Source organism: Bos indicus x Bos taurus, chromosome 9 (genome assembly GCF_003369695.1).
Source record: "Bos indicus x Bos taurus breed Angus x Brahman F1 hybrid chromosome 9, Bos_hybrid_MaternalHap_v2.0, whole genome shotgun sequence".
Classification (NCBI taxonomy): Eukaryota; Metazoa; Chordata; class Mammalia; order Artiodactyla; family Bovidae; genus Bos; species Bos indicus x Bos taurus.
Window position 1 is genome coordinate 68,101,152 of NC_040084.1, and position 6,812 is coordinate 68,107,963.

The 6,812-nt window shown below is 36.1% G+C and overlaps 1 pseudogene; it reads right to left on the reverse strand.

Moving 5' to 3' along the window:
* Positions 1 to 6,199: 6,199 nt before the first annotated feature.
* Positions 6,200 to 6,445, reverse strand: LOC113898811 (annotated as a pseudogene).
* Between the last annotated feature and the right edge of the window lie 367 nt (positions 6,446 to 6,812).

The following is a 6,812-nucleotide window of genomic DNA, read 5'->3' on the forward strand; positions in this document are numbered from 1 at the left end:
TTAGTTCTCACTTAGGACTCTTTTGTAATGGGAGTCAGATTAGGGTGACATTCATCTGAAAGTTTGACTGTGGCTTGAGGGCCTACTTCCGAAGTGGCTCCCTCAGAGGTGTGACAAGTTGACCAGGTGCTCCAGTTCTCTCCATAGGGGCCTCTTCAAAGTATGGCTTTGGTGTCCTCATAATATGTGCCTGGCTTCTCCCAGAGTGAGTGATTCAAGAGATCAGAAAACCTTGAGAGTCATACACTGTTGCTCCTATATTCTGTTGGTGACACGCAGCCAGTCTGAATTCATGAGAGACAATGATGCAAGGATGTGGATAACAAGGGATGTGGATGGTTGTGGGCCATTTCGGAGGCTTGCTATTCGGAGGCTTGCTAAAGCAAATTTCATTAAATATTTGCTTTTGGGGTAGATAATATGCTTAGAGGATGCCCAGGGACCATAATTATACAAAAGAATACAAAATTGTACTAATCATAAAAATTCCAGATATCTTTTAGATAGCATCTTTCATTCATTCATTTAGCCAAACATTCATTTTACTAAAATTTCTTGAATAACTGCTCTATACATAGTCCTGTGAAAGCAGATGTAAAAAAATGATTTTTATTATCCTCTTTTCTAAAAGAACTTAGGCCAATAAATGTATTGGTGCTTTGACCAAGAAATTACAGAAAGGAATGACTCTGCATAGATTGCTGCCTTAAAAAAAATTAGTTGCAAAAAAAGTTTTGGAACATTTAGATCTATTTCCTGACAGTTTTCCACTGTTCCTTCCAGTGCAAACCCACAGTTAGGGAGGAGGGGTAGGAGCCTTAAAACTTGATTTGAACAATCACTAGTTTTAATGTATAGTGTAGTCTTGATCTAAAGACACATACTAGCATACACACACAAACATGCATGCACACGCATGCACACACATGCCCCACATGCATACACACAACTTAGAAAGCGTCGAGTTGACAAAAGTTGTGCGGCTGCATTTTGATCTCCAGGTTCTTCTCTGAAAATCAAGTCCAGATGACTGTGAACCAAGCTGACTGTAGGAAGGAGAGAACAGGTTTGAGCAAATGTAGACCCACTCTGAAACTTCATGGAATCTGTTTGGAATAAACCAAATTTTCCAGATCTCTCCAAATTTTGCTTTGCCTAACACCAGGGAGATCATCTTTCCAATAATTTCAAAGCAGAATAAGTTTGAGAACTAACTTCTGCAGCTTCTCAGAACTTAAGCAGTGCAGATAAAGCAACACTCTGATAACTCGCTTAAAATTTTAGCAAGGATCTGTAGAAGGATTTCATTACCCTTCAAGGTATGAATAGCTCCAGATGGATGAGAGTAAGGGGGTGTTTGGTGAAGTTCTTTTGAATTTTACCAAACCAGAAGCATTTGAAAACTACCTGGAAATAAAGGAGCCCAAACTACTACTGGATTTATAATAGATGCTATGTTACAGAATTGAGCATATTCAAAATTTATGAAAAGAACCATTCAATAATAGCATTGGAGACTGCCACATTGCAGACAGGTGTTCCATAAGTAAGTCCATAAGCTCTGTATTTGCATTTCCACCATGGTGTTCTTGTGAAATTCAGTCAGAATGGCTTTTGAGCACAGTTAAATATATGCAAACTTACATTGAAAGTTTTGTGCCTACACAAGATATTTATGTTTGCACATAGCAATGACGTTCCTGGATGATCTGAAGTTATTTTTAACCCAATTATTAATTAAAGTTGGCTAGCTTGAACAAGTTGTTGTGATATAAACTGACATAGCTTCTTCATCACGGGTTAAAAAAAATAGCAGTCTATTACAGGAAGTGAAACCTGATTGCATGAAACTGAGCCCACACAAAACTTAAACTGTTCAGATAAACAGTTTCCTCCAGGAAAACTCTCCTATACCCTTCTATAGACATTGAATGTTTAGTACAAATGTGAGATAAACTTTTCAGTCAAAAACTTTACAAACAGAATATTTGTCTTATAAGAAGGTTTTTGTTTCTTCTCCTTTCAACTACAAGGTCACAATTTTTTCTTTATGCCTGTTTACTTTGGAGACACATTTATTATGTAAGAAAGAGAATTTGGAGAAAGTCATATTATACACACCATTCTGTTTGTCAGTGTTTATATAAATATTCATTTACAGGCCTGATTATCCTTGTGACATAATGTACTCTGACATACATAACATTAGTAAAATTGATTTGAGAAAGATTTCTCTTTTCTGTTACATCAGAGTTTTGCTTTGAATAACTTATTAATCATTTAACTCACAGCAGTGAGTAAGATGCTCAAGAATGACTGAAAGGAAAAAGGTTTTCTCCTATCAGGCCTTCCCCTTGACCTTACCAAGAGAATATTGACAAAACAATGGCAACCAAAACCAAACCCCAAAAAACAGGTCAAACTGAGACTAGGAAATAGTGATGGGTCACCATTACCTATGACAGATGTCATGGCAACAGCACCTGGCCAGGAGGGGAATCTAGACAAGAAATGAATCAAATTTAGTGGTAACTCAAGAGTTAATACTTACAGATGAGACTGGGGGAATATGTCAAATTCATTTAGGAAAATTAAGGGAATATGAAAATTCACAAAGAAAGAAGTAAAATCTACCAGTAATTGCACCTCTCAACTGTAATCTTTATTAAATTTCAGAGTATTAATATAAAATTTTTAAACATAGAGATCATATTTTGTGAACTCTTTATTGCCATTTTCATGTACCAACAGTTATTCTGTGTTTAGAATGGCTATAAAATATTTCATGGCATTAAAGTATTTAACAAATACTTTATTGCTAGACTTTTACCTTATACAGATTTGGTTGTACTGTATAAAATTTGGAATTGTTGCTTTTTCACTATTTGAAGTGATGCTGTGATTTGGATTCTTTTATGATTGTGAATAAATCTTTGTATATGGTGAATTGTTGTTATTGTTGTTTAGTCACTAAGTCATGTCCAACTCTTTTGCAGCCCCATGGACTATAGCCCACCAGGCTCCTCTATCTATGGGATTTCCCAGGCAAGAATATTGGAGTAGGTCTCCATTTCCTTCTTCAGGGGATCTTCCTGACCTGGTGATTGAAACCCTGTCTCCACCAGATTCTTTACCACTGAGACACCAGGGTGAGTAGCTAAAAGTGAAATTGCTAGGCTTGAGGGTTTGCACATTATTTTTGGGGCATCTGTAGAGTATTGAAAGTGTTCTCCTAGGAAGATTATTTGACTGATAACCAGCAATGTAGTCATGTGGGTCTCTTTCCAAGGCCTCAGCCCCATTCCTTGCAACTGTGCCTCAGTGGTTCTTACAAGGATAATACCCAAGGCTCAGCATTTGGGAAAGAAAGGGAAAAGTCCACCCAGACTTGAATGCAATCACACCTCCTCAGATTTCTCTGCTTATCCCATATCATCTGATAAGGGGAACACATTACAGATAGGAGAACTACTGGACAGTGTTAAGTGGCAGAAAGCAGGATGAAATTAAGCTTCATAATTTTTATCTTAAGACTGGGAGAAATTTATTGAGTTTCTGAAGGTTATGTAAGCAACTCAAGCCGTGACCTGAGAATAAAATCCAAGCTGGTGACTATTCAGATAATTACCAAACCAATTTTTCTTTCTAATAAAAGTAACTCCCTTTAATTTCTAGGTTAATTTAAAATTAATAAAAGATGTTAGATGAGTAGCTCAGAAGGCTCCTACCTTCTTAATCTGTGATCCAAACAATAGCAAGCTTCTAATAAAATAATGCACGAGTGAGCTAGAACTGTGTCTTCTTCACGGCCATAACTCAGGACTTGTGGCAGAATTTCACATGTCTAAGAAATTCAGTTAGATCAATATCTTGTGACTTTTTTAAATGCCCCGATGAATAGAAAACGGAGGGTGGGGGTGGGGGGGGAGGAAGCACCTAGACAGACACTGTAAATTGAAATGATTGAACGACTTTGATGATGTTTAATTATTCTGTGGTCATCTTACCACAGATTATCTTTCTGAATTTACTTTCTGGCTTTCTTCACATATTATATAACTGGGAGGCAGCACACGTTTGAGAAACACACTGAACAGGGAAACCGAGATTCTTGGCTTTGCTACTAACTAACCCAAAGACTTGGGATAATTCCCTTAACTTTTCTAGTCCACTGTTACTTAGCTTGTCATGTAGTAACTTATGTTTATAACAAGCAAATACCACTAATTAATATAGATAGGAGCCAGGTTAGCCTATATGGTGATTAAGATATTTGACAATGATGCCTAATTATAGGTTCAAATCCTGGCTGTATACCACTTAATAACCATGTAACTTTGTATCCTCTCTGTATGTCAGTCTCCTCACTTATAAAACACAATTATAATAGAATCTACTTCTAAGAGTTCATGTGAGAATTCAATGATATTGTTCGAGTGCGTCATCTGACAAGCACCCACTAACTGTTAGCTGTCAATAGTGTATACTCATAGTTTGGTAGAAATTTATTACATAAGACCCTTTAATTCATCTAGTGTAGAAATTATTTGGACTAATGTTTTTATTGCATCTATTTGAGCACTATTTAGTCTAGCTTGGTATCTTTACTAGCAGTAATGATTTGTTTATGTCGTTAAATTTGCTTCATTTTCTGAATAATCTTTTTTACTTAGAACATCATTTTATCTTTGTCTTCTTGTTTCAAAGCTGCTTTCAGAAAAACACTGAAAAAATTGCTTACATTAACAATATAGCTATTCAATTAGCTTTTAAAATATGCTTCAAATTTCACAAGAGCCTAAAATTTGTAACTTAGTTTTGAAAAATTACTTTGATTCATATTATTTTGTTAATAATAGTTTCGACTACACACTCTACTACAGTGAAGTTTATCTTTATGTGACTACATTTGGGTCAGCCTGTAAGGGAGATTAGTTATCAGAAAAGAAGAGAAGCCTCATTACAGCATGATTCACCCCAAAAGGGTCCTTCAGTTATTCTCAGAGGGCACTTAGACTAAGAAGCAAGGCTTTTCACAAATGTAAAAAGAATATGTATTAGTATCCAAAAGTTAATGCCATATCTTACCTTGCTTCAGTTTTCATGTGATAAAAATCAAATTAAATAATAAGCTGCCAACATAAATTCAGATAGGGCCCAGCAAAGGCTTTAATATTTTGATAGTGGAATAGTCTTCCATGTCAAGAGGAAATATGTTAAAACAATACAAGCCACTAATGAAGATAATAAGAGTTTACTAGGTATAGTACATTGCTGTAACTTTCTTTCTAAGTCTTAGAAGCAGATTAAAGACCAATTGGGAAAAAAGAAAACCATAGTATAAGCTGTTAAAAAACTCCATTATTTGAGTTGATGAAAGGGTGGCAACTAATAAAATAGACACAAAAGAAATCTGTTTTCTTTCTTTCCTTCTATCTGCCTATCTTCTATCATTATCTATCTATCTAATTATACTAGCAATTAAAAAGATAAATCTGTCACTCTCTCACATTTGTGATCCTTTAGTTTTTCTTGGATTTATATCAACAAGGTAAAGAAACAAAACCATTTCTGGAAAAAAAAAATCAATCGTCCTTACCCCCACTTGGTTAGTTAAGAATAGATTTTTCTTCAGAATACATTTTTGAAGTGAGTTACTGAAGTAGTTGTAATTTATGATTATTTGCCTCAACCTGCATGTAAAAAGGGGTGATTTTGTGTATTTTTGTCTCTCTTTTTATCATACCTAAGTAAACCTGGGGATTACTTTAAATTTCATATTTAAAACACACAATGCAGGGAAATCAGAGCAATAACTAAATTTGAACATCAAGCATTCTGATGAGGACAGCATCTCATCAATTTGAAGTGTTTTCTAAATATGCAAAGTGATTAAAAGATATAAGTTAAAGGAACATTTCAATCCCAATTTTTTTTTTTTTTGGCCAAAAAATATTTTATTGAGAATCAGGGATGCAGCCATAAGAGAGGGAAGCACACAGGACTGCAAACTAAAACCTAATAGCCAGCAAGGGCCCTTTGGGCCAGGAACACTGCTTCCTGGGGTCCTCACAGTCTCCCACCAACAGACTGGGCAGCCAGGGGAGGGGGCAGTGGCTCTAGTGTCCCACAGAGTGAGAGGATATATGATGCCTCATTATGAGTGACAGGGCAAGGAGGTAAAATGGAGCAGGGTCTATCACTGCCGAAGACCACCCCCTCCTCTCAGAGCCAATACCAGATGGAGGACTGAACCACTTAACAGCTTGTAATCAGTTGATGTCTTCTTGACGTTTATCTGTCTACCACTGTAGGTGAGCCTCTGCTGCTCTGGGGGAATTCCCTCTTTCTCCTTCACACGCTCTTTGATTTGTTCCACCTTGTCTGTGGGTTCAGTGTCAATCTCAATCTCCTTTCTGGTCATCGTCTTCACTTTAATTAGCATCTTCCTCTCCATTTCGGGCTGCACACAGATAAATTGCTGCTTCTACCGCTGCTGTCGCCGATGCCTCTCTCAGTCCCAATTTTTGATAGTAAAGCATTTCTGAATTTCATGCAATAAAAGGACCTTACTTGTAACATTTTCTCATAAAACTTTATGTGATTCAAACCACCAAATAGATTTTATCCAAAGTAAATTTAAAAATAAATTGTGTTTGAAATTCATATATAACAGCTAAAGATGAAAAGGAATATATATATGACACTGGATCAAAGCAGTTAGTGAGTTATAAATGCCAAGTGTATTAGGTGTGGTGTAACAAAACAAAAGTAGAAAACATAATTTAGTTCTCAAGATAATTCATACATGT